This window comes from Hyla sarda, chromosome 8 (assembly GCF_029499605.1).
Source record: "Hyla sarda isolate aHylSar1 chromosome 8, aHylSar1.hap1, whole genome shotgun sequence".
Taxonomy (NCBI): domain Eukaryota; kingdom Metazoa; phylum Chordata; class Amphibia; order Anura; family Hylidae; genus Hyla; species Hyla sarda.
Window position 1 is genome coordinate 198,291,242 of NC_079196.1, and position 18,894 is coordinate 198,310,135.

Below are 18,894 nucleotides of genomic sequence, written 5' to 3' on the forward strand. Positions count from 1 at the left end.
TGGGGGTAAAATAGGAAAAAACGGACGTTTTACTTTTTTATTGGGGGAGGGGATTTTTCACTTTTTTTTTACTTTAACTTTTACATTTTTTTACATTTTTTTTTACACTTGAATAGTCCCCATAGGGGACTATTCATAGCAATACCATGATTGCTAATACTGATCTGTTCTATGTATAGGACATAGAACAGATCAGTATTATCGGTCATCTCCTGCTCTGGTCTGCTCGATCACAGACCAGAGCAGGAGACGCCGGGAGCCGCACGGAGGAAGGAGAGGGGACCTCCGTCCGGCGTTATGAATGATCGGATCCCCGCAGCAGCGCTGCGGGCGATCCGATCGTTCATTTTAATCGCGAACTCCCGCAGATGCCGGGATCTGTATTGATCCCGGCACCTGAGGGGTTAATGGCGGACGCCCGCGAGATCGCGGGCGTCGGCCATTGCCGGCGGGTCCCTGGCTGCGATTAGCAGCCGGGATCAGCCGCGCATGACACGGGCATCGCTCCGATGCCCGCGGTTATGCGTAGGACGTAAATGTACGTCCTGGTGCGTTAAGTACCACCTCACCAGGACGTACATTTACGTCCTGCGTCCTTAAGGGGTTAAGCAGGCGATGTTCTCCGTCTGTCAGTTCTGGTTTCTCATTATAATTTAGTAACTTTAGCAGGCAGCATAGAACAAAGATACGAATAAATTATTGAAAATCTGTCCAAATGTTCTGTTTGCGAAGTTTTATCAAGAGCTGGAATCATTTATAAAGCGTCAACCATTACATGAGAGCCGGAAAATAGGCGCAGAGTCATATACAATATTACAATAAAGACCCTGGGATGATCAAATGATAGGAACAGAGTTATTTGGGAGCGATTATTGGTGAAAATGTGACATAGAATGGGAATGTGCAACTAAAGCTTATGAGTAACAAGAGGATTGTGCGGTAAATGTCATTACTGGTGGAGAATGAAGTGGCTGTTATATATACCGCAGAGGCGCCAGGATGTTACTGCGCGGTATACAGTTAACCTTGTGATCTCATTATGGCTCTTTTCTGTGGAAGCCCGTAGAGCGATGTAATCCTGTCAGATAAGACGTCTGTATTATTACTGCAAATGATTTAAGACAGCGCAAAATACATTGGGATCTGAAAATGAGGGATTTGTGTTTGTGTAGCTGAATATACAATTTATATTTGGAAAGTTTTCAGATCTTTTTACTTTTTTTTTCACATTTGGTTATGTTAAGCTTTTCTGACCTCCTGAAAAAAGTTTTTTGGACAGGAAAAAAAAAATCTTGCAGTGACAGAAGTATTCAGACCCTTTACTTTGGACGTAGTTGAAGCCCCTTTGGCAGTGGTCACAGCCTCCAGTCTTCATGTGGATGAGATCATTTCTTACAGGCATAGTGTACTTGGACACAATGCAATAATACTTGCCGATCCACGGTCACAGCATTACAACAGACTTCTTCGGCTCCAGCCGGAGCTCCATATGAACATGTCCATTACGCTGTGCACCTTGCTTTCTTCTGAGACTAGCATAGAACGCTCACCAGCCGGTGAGCTTGATTGGCGACGTTTCAGGATCACTCCCTTTCTCAAGCCTCAAGGGAGTGATCCTGAAACGTTGCCAATCAAGCTCACCGGCTGGTGAGCGTTCTATGCTAGTCTCAGAAGAAAGCAAGGTGCACAGCGTAATGGACATGTTCATGTCCCGGTACCAGATTTCATCCGTTACCTTGTGGTGAGGTCCCCAAAGTCAGAGTCCCTAGGTATCGGTGGGGTCCTCATCTATAGTTAGCCCCTAGTCACCCCTGTAATAGTTAAAATTATTCAAATCCAATGTGTATATATGTATATAAAGTGTACTTACCTTGTTGTAGTGTCGCAGGACCTGCGGGTCACGTGATGCGTTCCAAAACTCTATGGTTTATGGTTCAAGGACCTTTGGAGGAAGTCAGGTGATCGCCCACCATGCCTTGTAACGGTGAGTGACAGCTGACTCGGACCAATCCAAAACGGCCCTGCCCATATAAGGGAGCGGCGGCCATTACTCTCTCTCTCTTTCCTCATGGGCTGCTGATAGGGGAGGATCTGCGCAGCTGTCATCAGCAGTGACTAGGCCCAAGCTTTGCGGCAACGGCCATCTTACAAAACTGTGAGTTATCTCAATCCCTGTTAAGTCTGCAAGATCACCGGATCTAAACAGACCCCTAAATCCTGCATCAATCCTAGTTCTACTAGTCCTTTGGATAAGCTAATGGTCTGCGGCATCTGTCAATCACTGCCGTACTACGTAGAGACTGTATTGCTAAGACTGTTGCTGTTAATTGGATGTACCGCAAGTACCTCAGTAAAGTTTATACAAGTTCAAGTTCATCCCTATTGTGGACCTTCATTCATTTAAGCACGCACCTATCGTTTCTGGGAAGGGTGGCGATAGGCTGAAGATTTACCTCAGCGTATCAACCCACACCCTGGCATCACGAGTGACAGGGGTTAAATTAACCCCTCATAAACCGAAGCAACACCCCAGCTACACTACACCCCCAAGGCCCTACCACACTAGGAAGCAGTGGCACAGAGGGTAGGTGATATGTCTTTTGAGGAGCTGATCCCATAAGATTCTGGGTTCAATTCCCAGACAAGATAGATAATTATAGAATAAATTTTTTTTTTTTAAAGTAGTTTCATTAGGGGTCAGGTGTGGTAACCACGAGTGAAACCCGCGACCGCCACTACGCTGGGATTAGCTACTCGGTTCTTGGGGGGGTTATGAACCCAGGGTCAGATGGTATTAACCCTTAATGTCACGTGACGCCACTGTAGTCTTGGTATCTTCCGGGGTACTACAGGTCCGGGGAACTCCATCTCCCCACAGGCTAGCAAGGAAAGAATTGACTCCACACTAGGTTGCAGTTTAACGGAGGCTTAACTAACTTGAAGAAAGGTGGTACAATCTCCACAGCGCTCAACCAAAGTCTCCCAAAGGTTTAACAGACAGTCTCTAGAGGACCACACAGCTTGCAGTGCCTGGACTTGATATTGCATATATGCTTGGCTCTTACGGCCGGACTAGGAGTTTTAGGTCTGCGCTATATTAGGCTTGAGATTAAAGTCCCTTACTGAAGTGTCGGTAGATTTGTGGCTTTTCGCCAGAAGATAATGAATTGTCCTTTAGGAATTCTCTGATCAAGGCTGAAGTAAAGGCTTGCTATTAGTTGGGGTTACTTCATGCATTTCTTATCTCCCTCTCATCTTTGCTCTCACTCCTCTGCGGATTCTCTCTGCTACTCTGGAGCTTCACCTCCTCTGAACTTGCTCGGACCTCCACTCTGGACTCTGAACTCCACACCACTCTTCTCAACTCCTCTCCTCCTCTACTCTCCTACTCTCTTACTCTCCTACTCACACAGGAAATGCCACCCCTTATAAGGGAAGGCTAAACTAAAGCCCATTGGCCAGGCAGCTGTGGATCATAGAGTTGTCTGTATCCCCTTTAGGATTTACAATAAAGTTACATACAAGTAATAACATAATATAACACCTTACACAAAAGTTTAGTCTAGCCCTCAGTCATCCACTCTCACATACCCTGACTAAGCAAGAGGTTGCTAGGTAACATACTTAAAGCTACAGACACCTAATAACGGATTGCTTAGTTATAACATTGCAAATACACATTAGAAATGGTCCTGCAGGGGAGCCCCCAGGACACTGGAGGTCTCAAACTGACAGGGCCTAAAATACCTTGACACAATGTACCTGTACTGGGACACCACACAGGCGGCATGCGGGGGGCGGCTGGCAGCATTGCGCTGGGGTCCACGGCAGGCCTGATGTGCTAATACAGAACTTTTCACACATAGCGCAGCGGGCACATATATAAAGAGAGATGCGCTGTGGGGGCTTAAATACATAGAAGCACTGCCGGGGGGCATTAATGTATTTAAGCACTGTGGAGGCATATATATAAGCGCTGCGGGGCATTACTAAATAGGGGCATATATATATATATATATATAAGCACTATGGGGCCATATATATATATATATATATATATATATATGGTGTGTGTGTGTGTGTGTATGGCACTTAGAGTACTTTTCAGGGCTAAAGTAAATTGGTGTGGGTTAGCGTGAAAATGACAGAGGTGCTACTTTTGTGCGACTTTCAGAGAAAAGTCGCATATTATGAATCCATCACCACTGCATAAAAATAGCCTAAAGCACTGCACATGGTACTTTCAGATACGCTCTATAGCAAAAGTCGCACAAAAAGTCGATGCAACTTTTTTAGATAGAAAAAAACGGTCTAAATGGCTTGATTGATTCCCTTCTTAGTCCATATAGCCTTCTATATAGAAGCTTATGTTCAAAGAAACATACTAACAAAAACAACAATCAGCCCCAAACCCCAGCTTCTGCCCCTATATGAAAAAAACTATGATGGAAAGGGGACACAATTTACACAATTAAGTAAAGCATTTTAGTAACACTTTGTGTTCACAATAAAAAAAAAAAAAAAACACAATAATAATTAAATGAAAACCAGGCATTTAATGTATTTCTTTGTTTCTATTTTCCCCTGCTAGGGGCCACCGCGATCTCCGGCTGCACCCTGCGTTCTAAACAAACGCCTGGTTTCTGCAGCAGTGATCATGATGTCACAGCCGCGCCCCCCTGCCATAGACATGAATGGAGGGGGCGTGTTGTGGCGTCACAAGGGGACGTGGCTGCGACGTGGTTCCGAGACCAAAAAAAAATAAAAAATACCTGAAAGTGTCTGGTCATAAAGGGTTGAACTGGCCCGGGCTAGAATTAGTTAAAAGAAACCTTTTCAAGGCTTTGATTGAGGGTTTGTAATAAAAAAAATTCAATATACTGTATTTCGTGTTTCCCGCAGTTCAGGTTGTGTGCAGTATCTTTAATTCATTCAATTAGAGTCCCATTAAAGTCAACACACAGACAGTATTTCAGCGTGTCTAGAGATGTACACAGCATATCCTTTAGTTATCTTTGCCCCATCCTTTCTAGTTGTTATTATTCCAAACCACGATTGAGAAAGGCTGCGATTCTGAAAGATTATTTAGTGGAATTGGAAGTACACTCCTTATTCTTATCGGTGATAGCAATGGGGGTTGCATCTATAGCTGCCTGGCCAGCTTGAAAAATAATCTAAAAAAAATACTTATTTTTTTCCTTTGAACTGCAACAAAATGTCACTTCGAGATTGTTACGGAATTTCTGAATTTATCTCTAAAATACGATCATGTAATAAAATGTCCCATTGCTTCCTTAGCATTTTCTCTTGTCATTGTTATCTTGGGCGAAAGTGGAGATAAAATATTTTTGAAAATATCTCATTTAACAAATATATTATGAATTCTTATAGTGTTTCAATCCTGATTTTAGGGAGATCCTTTTGTTGGAAATCACCAAAATCTAATGTTGGTATGTTTTAAAATAAATTATACAAATTCTCCAAATATTGACCAAAAGATACACCTCCAATCCATTTCTTGTAATGGGCCCCTGGGAAATCTAGATAGCTATTTACTATTGAGTGATCTAAACAATGTTTTGCCATTAATCCTGTTGTCTGAAGTAATGATCACCACTAAATCCAAAAATTCTGCGTTGTCTTGAGATATAGCATATGTCATGCTCCGCCCACATTTGTGCTGGTTGATATGAGGAACAAAATAAATTCAGTTCTTGATGTATTCCACTTGAAAGAAGGGAAAAAAAAAACAATCTAAGAATCTTAGTCTCTACACTTGGTAAACAGTTGGGAATGTGAGTAATTTACTTAACTGGACACGTTCCAATGACGGGTATAGTGTCCATGGCTCCTTTTCGCTTAAAATGTTGCTCTGTTACTACGTCTACCAGCCTCACTGCTTGAAGGGCAACTTAGCCTATTAGAGAGAAGGAATGACATCCCAGACATTCCTTGTCAGCCCTGGCATCCCATGCTCTCCCAGCCCCAGCTATTTGAACAGGACTAGAGTTGAGCTAGCTTTGTGGAAAACAAAAATTAAATTAAAAAGAAGAAAAAAAAAAAAGAAGAGTTGAGTGAGCTTTCCGAAAGTTTTGGAAAGTGTTCAGTTCATGGCAAGCACGTCACAAATAAGCTGCACAGTGCAACTTAACTCTTTTGTCTCAGCAAACCAGCAAATCCACAAGGAATTTGTTAATTAGTGCTGCTAAGCAGTACTAGTTAACTCCTTGGGTTGTGTATACATTAGACAGCCATCTATATGATCTAAATGGCTGTATAATGTATAGAGTGAAGAGAGTCTCTCTGGATGACCCTGGAGGAAATGGGCTTTGGCCCCATATTTATTTAATGGATCCAGTTGTTATATAAAGATTCAATGGCTCGTATTAGGGCAAATGGGCAAATCTCCCAGACCTTTACATTGTTTCAGGGTATGAGACAGGGGTATCCCCTGTCTCCCCTCTTATTTGCGATCGTAATGGAGCCCTTTGCAGAATATATCTGTTCCGCTTCGGCGATAAAAGGGTTCCAGTACGGTGCATACACAAACAAGATTGCGTTAAATGCGGATGACGCTCTGCTGTTTTTAAATGATATGGGTCCTTTGCTTAACCCCTTAACGACGCAGGACGTATATTTACGTCCTGCGCCGGCTCCCGCGATATGAAGCGGGATCGCGCCGCGATCCCGCATCATATCGCGTCGGTCCCGGCGCTAATCAACGGCCGGGACCCGCGGCTAATACCACACATCGCCGATCGCGGCGATGTGCGGTATTAACCCTTTAGAAGCGGCGGTCAAAGCTGACCGCCGCTTCTAAAGTGAAAGTGAAAGTGACCCGGCTGCTCAGTCGGGCTGTTCGGGACCGCCGCGGTGAAATCGCGGCGTCCCGAACAGCTGATCGGACACCGGGAGGGCTCTTACCTGCCTCCCCGGTGTCCGATCGACGAATGACTGCTCCGTGCCTGAGATCCAGGCAGGAGCAGTCAAGCGCCGATAATGCTGATCACAGGCGTGTTAATGCACGCCAGTGATCAGCATTAGAGATCAGTGTGTGCAGTGTTATAGGTCCCTATGGGACCTATAACACTGCAAAAAAAATGTAAAAAAAAAAGTGTTAATAAAGGTCATTTAACCCCTTCCCTAATAAAAGTTTGAATCACCCCCCTTTTCCCATAAAAAAAATAAAACAGTGTAAAAAAAATAAAAAATAAACATATGTGGTATCGCCGCGTGCGTAAATGTCCGAACTATAAAAATATATCATTAATTAAGCCGTACGGTCAATGGCGTACGCGCAAAAAAATTCCAAAGTCCAAAAAAGCGTATTTTGGTCACTTTTTATATCATTAAAAAATGAATAAAAAGTGATCAAAAAGTCCGATCAAAACAAAAATCATACCGATAAAAACTTCAGAACACGGCGCAAAAAATGAGTCCTCATACCACCCCATACGTGGAAAAATAAAAAAGTTATAGGGGTCAGAAGATGACATTTTTAAACGTATAAATTTTCCTGCATGTAGTTATGATTTTTTCCAGAAGTGCGACAAAATCAAACCTATATAAGTAGGGTATCATTTTAACCGTATGGACCTACAGAATAATGCTAAGGTGTAATTTTTACCGAAATATGCACTGGGTAGAAACGAAAGCCCCCAAAAGTTACAAAATGGCGTTTTTTTTTCGATTTTGTCGCACAATGATTTTTTTTTCCGTTTCGCTGTGCATTTTTGGGTAAAATGACTAATGTCATTGCAAAGTACAATTGGCGACGCAAAAAATAAGCCATAATATGGATTTTTAGGTGGAAAATTGAAAGGGTTATGATTTTTAAAAGGTAAGGAGGAAAAAACGAAAGTGCAAAAACGGAAAAACCCTGAGTCCTTAAGGGGTTAAAGCGGCAATAGACATGGTTACCTGGTATGGAAACCTCGCAGGGATTACCATATATTGGAAGAAATCCTTTTTATTGCCGCTGGACCATTCAGTTACTCAGATTCGAGTAGATGAGAGGGAAGTCATAACACGTGTTACCCAAATTATATACTTAGGAATAGAAGTTTCACCCTCAATTCAAGACTATGAAAAGATGAATATGACTCCTTTGCTGAACCGGTTCAAGTGTAAAAGCACAGCATGGCGTAAATTAAATCTATCCCCAGTGGGCAGAGTAAATCTTAATATCAAAATTATATTAATGCCACAGCTTCTGTATCTCCTACATAATTCCCCCATTTGGTTACCAATTAGTCTTTCTCAGAGAATAAATACCCAATTTCGAGAACTGATCTGGAATGGAAGGAAACCTAAATAAAAATTAGAGTACTTACAATGCCCCAAACAAGAGGGGGGACTTGCTCTATCTAATGCAGCCCAATGGCAACATCTTAGGGGCTGGGATAATGTAGACTCCTCGAACCGCTCCATCATTTTTTTAAAGTAGTTTCCTTTCATCTAGTAATTTAATAATGTCTCTTGAGAAAGGGGAATAAAACAAACAAACAAACACCTTCTCCTCCCAACCTTTAATTTAATACATAAAGTTTGGACTAAAGTCAAACAGATCAGTGGAGTAGGGAAGGTTAATGAATACACACCATTATGGGGGAATCAGACTCTCTTGGAAGTAGAAAAACTTCAAGGTTTTGAGAACTGGAAAAGGGCGAGAGTGTTGTGGGTAAAAGATCTATATAAACAGGGTAATTTTTGTTCCTTTTCAGATTTTCAGGATGATTTCCACATATCTCGTAACTCCTTCTTTCAATACTTACAGATGAGACATGCCATTACTGCTCAACAAAAATAAATATCCCTAAATATAACCAGTGATGCTGCTTTGGATTTAATAATTAAAGACAATAGGAATACTGGGTTTATGTCCAAATTATATCAATTAGTATTAATGAAAGGATGGGAAAATCAATCAGTACCGGCTCTTTATAAATGGTGAATGGAAGCAGGAGTAAATATTGATCAGTGGAGATCTATCCTGAAAAACGTTCCAAACCAAACTTTAGGGGAAGGGGCTAGACTGTCACAAATATATATTCTGTATAAAGTATATCAAACCCCTGCCTCCCTGTTTAAAGGGGTACTCCGCTGCTCAGCGTTTGGAACAAACTGTTCCGAACGCTAGAGCCAGCGCCAGGAGCTCATGATGTCATAGCCCCACCCCTCATGATGTCACGCCCCGCCCCCTCAATGCAAGTCTATGGGAGGGGGCATGACGCTGAGCAGCGAAGTACCCCTTTAACCCCTTAAGGACGCAGCCCTTTTTCACCTTAAGGACTGAGCCCTTTTTCACAATTCTGACCACCGTCGCTTTACGAATTAAAGGACAACTGCAGCGGTATGACACTTATCCCCTATCCACAGGATAGGGGATAAGTGTTTGAATGCGGGGGGTCCGACCGCTGGGACTCCCTGTGGTCTCCTGTACGGGGCGCTGCCATTAGCGCTCATGATGAGCACTAAGGTGCGTAGCGTCGACCTAGAGGTCGACGGTGAGGCCCCGTCTCCTCCCCATCCCCCATAAAGTTCTATGTGGGCCTTCCCGCCTCCCACGAACACTTCCTCCCCGCCTCTCCCATAGAGATGTATGGAGGAGGCGTGCCGGCTGCAACGTCTGGCTGCGGCCGGCACGCCCCCTGCACGGGACAGCCGCGGCCCCGTACAGGAGATCACAGGGGGTCCCAGCGGTCGAACCCCCCGCGATCAAACACTTATCCCCTATCCTGTGGATAGGGGATAAGTGTTAATCACGCTGTAGATGACCTTTAATAACGCGAAAACACTATTACCGAATATTCTGATTCTGAGATAGTTTTTTGATGACATATTCTACTTTATTTTGGTGGAAAATTTTCGGCGTTACTTGCATCCTTTTTTAGTGAAAAATCTAAAAAATTTCATGAAAATTTTGAATTTTTCTAACTTTGATGCTCTCTAATTGTAAAGAAAATGGAAATTCCCAATACATTTTATTTTTATTCACAAATACAATATGTCCACTTTATGTTGGCATGATAAAATGGACATATTTTTGCTTTTTGAAAAAATTAGAGGGCTTCAAAGGGACAGATGTTACAGAACTACAACTCCCAGCATGCCTGGGCAGTCCAGGCATGCTGAGAGTTGTAGTTTGGCAACATCTGGAGGGCTACCGTTTGGGCACCACTGTAACAGTGGTCTCCAAACTGTGACCCTCCAGATGTTGCAAAACTACAACTCCCAGCATGCCCAGACAGCCTTTGGCTGTCTGGGCATGCTGGGAGTTGCAGTTTGGCCTTCCTAGTGGTTGCCACAGTAAAGATCACTTTACTTTCACTTTCAATTCCCCCCCCCCCCCCACCGTAGTTTTCCTACCTGAGCCAGGATCCAGCAGTCTCCAGCGAAGATCGGGGATCCCCAGGCATCTTCTCCTACAGGTACCGGCCTCCATCTTCTGTCCATGTTCCCCTCGACATCCAGGGATGGGCAGAACTGTCCTGCTCTGCCAATGGTCAGAATCAGTTCTGACCAATGGCAGGGGATAGGAGGAGATCCCAGCACTGCTACCTCACTCCTAGCCCTCAGGATGATCAGGGCTGTCCCTGACAGCTCCGATCATTGCTATTTTCCGGGTGATCGGGTCACCAGAGACCCGATCAGCCCGGAATAGCAGAAAATCGCATGTCTGAATTGACATGCGATTTTCTGCGATCGCAGACATGGGGGGGGGATTGTGGACGTCTCAGGTCCCCCCTGGGCTATGTGCCGGGATGCCTGCTGAATGATTTCAGCAAGCATTCCGGTCCGGTCCCCAACCGGCAAGCGGCAGGGGCCGGAATGCAGGGCGTATGCATACGCCCGGGGTCCAGAACAGGTTAAGAATGGACATACAAGGGATGCAAATTGTCCCCGATGCTCATAATTCATATGCTCTGGGAATGTTCTCATATTCAAAACTATTGGAAATCAATATTAGAATACATTGGGGAAGTATTCGCAATTAATATCTCTATCGAATTGAAGATATGTATTTTAGGATATCTGGACAATTTACCGGTTGAGAATCATATTAAAACTGCCCTTAGGAGATTATTGTACAGTGCTAGAAAACTGACTGCCCAGTTCTAAAAAAATCCGAAGCCACCAACTAAGAAATAATTTATTAAGAAGTTGGAGAGGGTGGTGGAATGTGAGAAGGCTATATATTACAAAAGAGGAAATAAATATAAATTTACAGTGGGGATTAAAAGTTTGGGCACCCCAGGTATAAATTTGTATTAATGTGCAAAGGGCATCAAATTACAGATTAGACATTCTTATAATATGTCAACAAAAGTTAGATTTTATTTCCATCATTTACACTTTCAAAATAACAGAAAACTAAAAAATGTCATCTGCAAAAGTTTGGGCACCCTGCAGAATTTATAGCATGCACTGCCCCCTTTGCAAAGCTGAGACCTGCCAGTGTCATGGATTGTTCTCATTCATCATCTGGGAAGACCTAGTGATGTCAATCTCAAAGGTTTTAAATGTCCAGACTCATCTGACCTTGCCCCAACAATCAGCACCATGGGTTCTTCTAAGCAGTTGTCTAGAAATCTGAAACTGAAAATAGTTGATGCTCACAAAGCTGGAGAAGGCTATAAGAAGATAGCAAAACGTTTTCAGATGTCAATATCCTCTGTTCGGAATGCAATTAAGAAATGGCAGTCATCAGGAACAGTGGAAGTTAAAGCAAGATATGGAAGACCAAGAAAAATATCAGACGGAACAGCTCGCAGGATTGTGAGAAAAACAATTCAAAACCCACGTTTGACTGCACAATCCCTCCAGAAAGATCTGTCAGACACTGGAGTTGTGGGACACTATTCCACTATAAAGAGATACTTGTACAAATATGGTCTTCATGGAAGAGTCATCAGAAGAAAACCTCTCCCAGTACTCACCACAAAAAATCAGCGTTTGAAATTTGCAAATGAACATTATAGACAAGCCTGATGCATTTTGGAAACAAGTTCTGTGGACCGATGAGGTTAAAATTGAACTTTTTGGCCGGAATGAGCAAAGGTACGTTTGGAGAAGGGGAACAGAATTTAATGAAAAGAACCTCTGTCCAACTGTTAACCATGGGGGGTGGATCAATCATGCTTTGGGGTTGTATTGTAGCCAGTGGCACAGGGAACATCTCACGAGTAGAAGGAAAAATGAATTTAATAAAATTTCAGCAAATTTTGGATGCTAACTTGATGCCATCTGTGAAAAAGCTGAAGTTAAAGAGAGGATGGCTTCTACAAATGGATAATGATCCTAAACACACCTTGAAATCCACGGGGGATTACATCAAGAGGCGTAAACTGAAGGTTTTGCCATGGCCTTCACAATCTCCTGACCTCAACATAATTGAAAATCTATGGATAGACCTTAAAAGAGTAATGCGTGATAGACAGCCCAGAAATCTCAAAGAACTGGAAGACTTTTGTAAGGAAGAATGGGCAAAGATACCTCAAACAAGAATTGAAAGACTCTTGGCTGGCTACAAAAAATCATTTACAAGCTGTGATACTTGCCAAAGGGGGCAGTACAAGACATTAACTCTGCAGGGTGCCCAAACATTTGCAGATGCCATTTTTTTTTCCTGTTATTTTGAAAGTGTAAATGATGGAAATAAAATCTAACTTTTGTTGACATATTATAAGAATGTCTAATCTGTAATTTGATGCCTTTTGGAGATTTTTCCATCTTTCCTTGGCTTCTTTATGCACATTAATGCTAATTTTTACCTGGGGTGCCCAAACTTTTGATCCCTACTGTACTCTGATATGGAAAGGTGGATACATAAAATAGGATTTTGTTATGAGGAAAGTTTTTTTTCTTTTTGTGTTGTTGTTTTTTTTCCCCCTCTCTTTGTCTATAAGGCTTGTCTTTGTAACGTGAAGTGTAGGACCACCAGATGACATTTATTATAATTTATTTTTTTTGCTTAGTCCTTTTCTGTATTAGACATCAGAAGAAGAAATGAAAAGTCGGCATTCACCACGTCTTCAGAGTATCTCCTTTTCTTCAGAAATGCTCACATCTCATACAGGACAGGACGACAAGCAGAGGAGGGAGGGGGGTACCACAAGGCGACAGCATTGTTTCGCAATCTTGCATGCTTCAACTGGCCTCTAGTTCAGTGAGGAAGGCAGGTACACATAAGACAGGTGTTCATTAACGCATAAACCAATCACCATAATTAGACCTAAGAGGTAGGTATCAAAAAGAACTCATGTCCACCCGATCGTTTAACCCTAGATGGCCCATTGCTTCAGTCCTCAGGATCCAGCTGGTTTCTCTCTGCAGCAATTTATTATCTCTTTGCATGCCTGAAATATACCAGTTCAAGACCGGCAAACCTGAGTACTTCAGGATCTCCTCCAAGGGTATCATTAACGTGGGACAAAAGGCGACCCCTTTCCTGTTCGGAAAGAATAAAAGTGCCCTCGTCATCTTGCCCACATAATAATACCCACATGGGCAAAAAATTGCATATACAACATATTATATTTAGAGCGGCACGTAATCAACTCATTCACTGTATGGGTAATCCCTCCTATCCTCAGGGTTTTGGCATTCAGATTAAATTTACAAAAGTTACATGACTTACACTGTATCTTTCCCTTAGGTATCATTTTAGCTTTCCATGATTCATTCTCCTTTTCATGCTTTTTCTTATTACTTTTTAAGATGTCACCTATTGTCTTGTTTTGACGATACGCTATTAACTGTTTTCTTTTTGCCATTAAACTCAGGTCTTCATCACTTTCTATTATATACCAGTTCTTTCTGATCGCTTGCTCTATAATTCTGTTCATCGGGGAATTACGGAAAGTGAATGTGAACCTTCTTTCTTTTTTCTTTACTTTATGCTTTTTGTTTACCAACAATTCCCCTCTTTCTCTCATCTGCCTTTTGTCTTCCTGCTTTTATTAGACCCTCTGGATACTGTCTCTCTCTCTCTCAATCTAGCTCATTGCCCGTATGGAATTTCTTTTTTCACAGAGTTCGGATGCAAACTAAAGAAATGAAGCAGCGAGTTCTTTGCTACCTCTTTCCGGTAGCCTTCACTGACTATTTCTCCTTCAATAATATTCAATTAAATGTAGCATGATTAACATGTATGCTTGACCTATATCCGAGTTATACTTGATCCCCATAGTATGCGATTGTTGTATTGTTTCAACTATGAAAAAATCTAGTGAAAAAATGTAATGTAAAAAAAAAAAATACAATGAAGAGAGTAATACTTACCATTTTGTTGCTGGACTTGGTCTCTTCTTGTGTAGCCCTGACTCTAGCAATGATGTCACAAAGGGGGCGGAGCTACATAAGAAGCATCCCGGACCAGCATGGCTGTAAAATGTATACACCCAAGGAGTTAACTAGCACTACTCAGATGTATTTTAGGCAAAACATAAGCAAATTTATTAAACATACAATAAGATAATTACATATAAATCGTAAAAGCATAAAAAATGCTCTGGAACAACCTCTACATCATGCCAGAATGGAAAAAATGGCAAGCCAAAAAGGAGTCTTCAAACTATGTAGACAAGTATAACAAAGACAATGTGTTACTAAAGTACATTACTGGGTACTGGGAAGGGATACATACTATACCAGTGTACTCACAAAGTGCATGTGAACCACCTTAGTGTACCATATCCGGATGCCCACCCATGGGACAATGCTACTGGTCCCAGTAAGAGACAGATACCAGCCACAGTGGCATAGTTCTATGTCAAAGAGACAACAGGTAATGCCATCATGCCCCATACCTCGTACCCATTTTTAACGATACCCCACATTTTTATACAGCCTGAGCTACTCTTAAAAGTCTCGGGCCCTCTTAGACTGTCAAGTGTAAGTTAAAAATTGCCTAAGACAGTCCTTAAAGTGTTCTTAAAGGGGTACTCCACTGCCCCAGCGTTCAGAACATTTTGTGGGCTGTGGGGGGTTGTGATGTCAGCCACACCCCTCATGATGTTGAGCCCGCTCAATGCAAGTCTATGGGAGGGGGCGTGGCACCTGCCACGCCCTCTCCTATAGACTTGCATTGAGGTGACATGGTTGGATGCCACAAGGGGCGTGGCCATGATGTTACAACCCCCACGCACACAGCGTTTGGAACAAAATGTTCGAATGCTTGGGGAAGTGTAGTACCCCTTTAAATAAACTTTAAATGTTCCAGAATAAATAGCTTTGAGTTAATGGTCATGATATGACTGTTCTCTAACAAGTGGGCTATCACTGTCACTAGTAATCGATATATACGGCTATAATGTAGTGTCATCCGTAGTAGAGGATGTATATTGATCCCCCGTAGGATTCCCATTATTGATTGGATGAGGCATGTAGTGACTTTTAAGTGAGATTTCATCTTGAGAAAATGTTTCTGCAGGTGTGTGTGTCTATGTGGTGTGATACATTTGATGGAAAGGAGATTATTCTGGAAATGACTGGACTGTAGATTTTGGGTATATAAGGAAGTAAACAGAAGCCATACTGATGTGCAAATCCTCATGTAACGTTTCCTCGCTTCTTAAACTCCCCTGAGGACGCTCCTTTCTGCATTGAATATATTTTTGTTGGATCTCTGGATAACCTTGTGGAAAATTCTACATCTGCTATATAAGCTCTTGAGAGACCATAACAATGATACTTGATTTGCTGATTTTGTTGTAATTCTAGTGTTTTGTAAAAGTTCTTTTAAAACTTTTTGTTTGCTCCATCCATTGAAATCAGTGTAGACAAAAGCGCAGAATGTCTCCAGGTAGCTTCCTCTATGATGGTTGGGCAAAAGAAAGATTTGGTGTCACTTCAGGTAGGGAACAGTAAAGACCTGAGCTTGCTCCAAACACTTTCCCTACCAACTTGGAAAATCCGCCTTAAACAGTGTCCCCAATTGGGCGATGGTCCCTACATTTGTTAAATGTGCAGGGTTTAAGAGAGGTCAAACAAGATATGAGATAGATAGGTAGATATAAAATAGATAGATATATAATATATAGGAGATAGATAAATAGATAGATCAATATGAGATAAATAAATAGATAGATAAATATAAGATAGACAGATGGATAGATATGAAATAAATATAGATAGATAAATAGATAGATAGAATGCAATCAGAAAGTCTTCAGACCCTTTCATCCTTTTCACATTTTGTTATGTTGCTTCTTTTGCTAAAAGGAGAAACAAATAAATATGTTTCTCAATACCCAATACTGACAAAATAAAATTAAAATGTTATAAATCTTTGCTAATTTATTAAAAAAAGAAAAACTATAATCTTGCAGTGACATAAGTATTCAGACCATTTACTCAGGACTTAGTTGTAGCCCCTTCAGCAGCGATTACAGCCAGGGCTGGAATGGCCTATCGGGATACCGGTAAAATTCCCGGTAGGCTGCATGCCCTGTGGGCCAGCATCGGCCAGTCCGTACATTGCTGCCCAATGCGGAAAATAGCATGGGCCGGCCGCTGCCTACCTCACTCCAGCATACAAGGTCCTGACACTGGTATCAGGACCTTGTATGTAGCGGCCAGGGGTGGACTGACCGGCCGGTCTGTTCGGACATGGTCCGGGGGCCTGGCCGGGTAAAGGGCTCGGCACTGCTTCTGAGAATCCAGGACACTTGTCCCAGATCCCCAGGCAGACAGTGCTTCCTCTCTGTCTGACCTCCGCCCCCACGCAGTGCATGCGCCAATGACATCACTCATCAGCGCCTGCACTGTGGAGAATGGAAGACGCAGGCCCTTGCTCTGGAGGAGATCGCTGATTGCTGCATGGGACATCAGGTAAGTATATATTTTTTTCTATCATTGGGAGGGGAGGGAGACTCTGCTGCCTGTACCTACTGTGGGGGAAACTCTGCTACCTACATCTAATGTGATGGACTATCTACTATGTTCCTGCCTAGCTAATATGAGGACAAACTACCAAACTAATTAACTAATTGGTAGTTTGGTATATTGGTAAGATATATATTATCCCCAGTCCAGCCCTGGCCACAGTCTCCAGTCTTCTTGGGGATGAGGCCACAAGGTTTACACACTTGGATTTGAGGATTTTCTGTAATTTTTCACTGCAGATCCTCTCAAGCTCCATCAGGTTGGATGAGACCAAGACAAAGCACAAGACAAAGCCATTGAGCGCGAAACATTGGGTGGTGGTGTTTCACTCTATCACCTTATACCACTTGGTAATATTTATTAACTTCTGCTCCAACTTTATGCTTTTTACCATTAGTGTCTTGTTGTACTTTGTTACTATACTGTGTAGCACTTGCTGTTGTTATTTTATGTCGTAATTTTTGGCTTGTCATTTATTATTGAGGTATTCACTCATTCTTTAGATTTATACTCACCTTTGGTTTAGTGAACCGCTACATCTATTTTAACAGATTAAAATTTATATCATTTTCTCAGTATTAAAGTTCAATAAAGTGATTTTGATCTTAGATATGCCTTCTCCTTGCCTCAGTTTTAGCACAAGGCTGACATGATAAAATGTGAACTAAAAACTTTCTGAATGCACTGTAGATAAATAGATATAAGAGAGATTTATCATTATTAATATATATTTTGGTATTTATGTTGATATTATCAAAAGGTAAGTTTTAGATATATGCAGTAAATTGCTATTTATATGTCCTGTGATACCTGGGTCTATTATGAACCTGGGTTTTTCGACTATTTACTATATTGTAATTTCTCAGTAGAGCTCATTTAAGGTGCTACATGATATGCATAATGCATTATGTGCTCATTGACCCCACCAGGGTCTGAATTTTTAACAACCTCTATTGACAAGCACTGACACTTTAACCAGTCCAGGACCAAGGGCATACATGTACACCCTGGTCCCATTAACGGGGTTAAAACCGTTCTCATTAGCGGGTTAAACACAGTGGGTCCTGATAGCTACAGGCAGCCAGGACCCACGGTTAATGGTGGGCACCGCCGATCGGGCCGATCTAATGGCATCTAAAATGAAACTAAATCTATCCCGGCAGCTCAGCGGAGCTGATTGGGACTATCGTGACAAAATCGCAATGTTCCGATCAGCTTACTGGACAACGGGAGGGTCCTCACCTGCCTCTTCATCATCCGTTCGGCGATCTGCTGCTCCAAGCCTGGCTAGAGCAGAAGAGTGCCGAGAACACTGATCAATGCTATGCTATGGCATAGCATTGATCAGTATATGCAATCAGAAAATTGCAAGTTGTAAAAATAAAAGTTAATAAAAGTGAATTAACCCCTTCCCTATTAAAAGTTTACATCACCCCCCTTTTCACATTTTTTTAAAATAAAATAATGTAATAAAAAATTAAAATAATCAAATGTGGTACCTCTTCTCTGCTGCGGGCTGGCCCCGGACTAGTGAAGCTGCATTGACGACGACGCGTAGGAACACCCCTGACTTCACGGACGTCTGCTGCACATGGACATCCCTGCACGGCAGCGTACATTTTGTTATTAAACGATTGATGTCATTACAAAACACAATTGGTGGTGCAAAAAACATGCAAAATTGAAAACGGTATGATTTTTAGAAGGAGAGGAGAAAAAAAAGAACATGCAAAAACGGAAATTGGCCTGGTCCTTAAGGTCAAAAAGGGGTTAAGCTTCCAACTGGACATTTGAAGGGGTATTCCACCCCTAGACATCTTATCCCCTATCCAAAGGATAGGGGATAAGATGTCTAATAGCAGGGGTCCCGCAGGTGGGACCCCAGCGATCTCTGCGTTTAGAACGCTGGGTGTGGGCAGCGGGGGTCGTGGTATCATGGTATCATTATATAATAAAAATCTCTCCTCAGCAGAATACATTAGTGCCTGAAGAATGAAAATAACTACT

The 18,894-nt window shown here is 42.2% G+C and overlaps 1 long non-coding RNA gene across 1 annotated transcript; it reads right to left on the reverse strand.

Moving 5' to 3' along the window:
• Nucleotides 1-12,794: 12,794 nt before the first annotated feature.
• LOC130285099 (uncharacterized) lies at nt 12,795-18,491 on the reverse strand. Its single transcript, XR_008847247.1, has 3 exons — nt 18,387-18,491; nt 14,284-14,385; nt 12,795-13,160 (listed from the first exon to the last, which is right to left on the reverse strand). It is a non-coding gene; the product is annotated as an uncharacterized LOC130285099 (long non-coding RNA).
• Between the last annotated feature and the right edge of the window lie 403 nt (nt 18,492-18,894).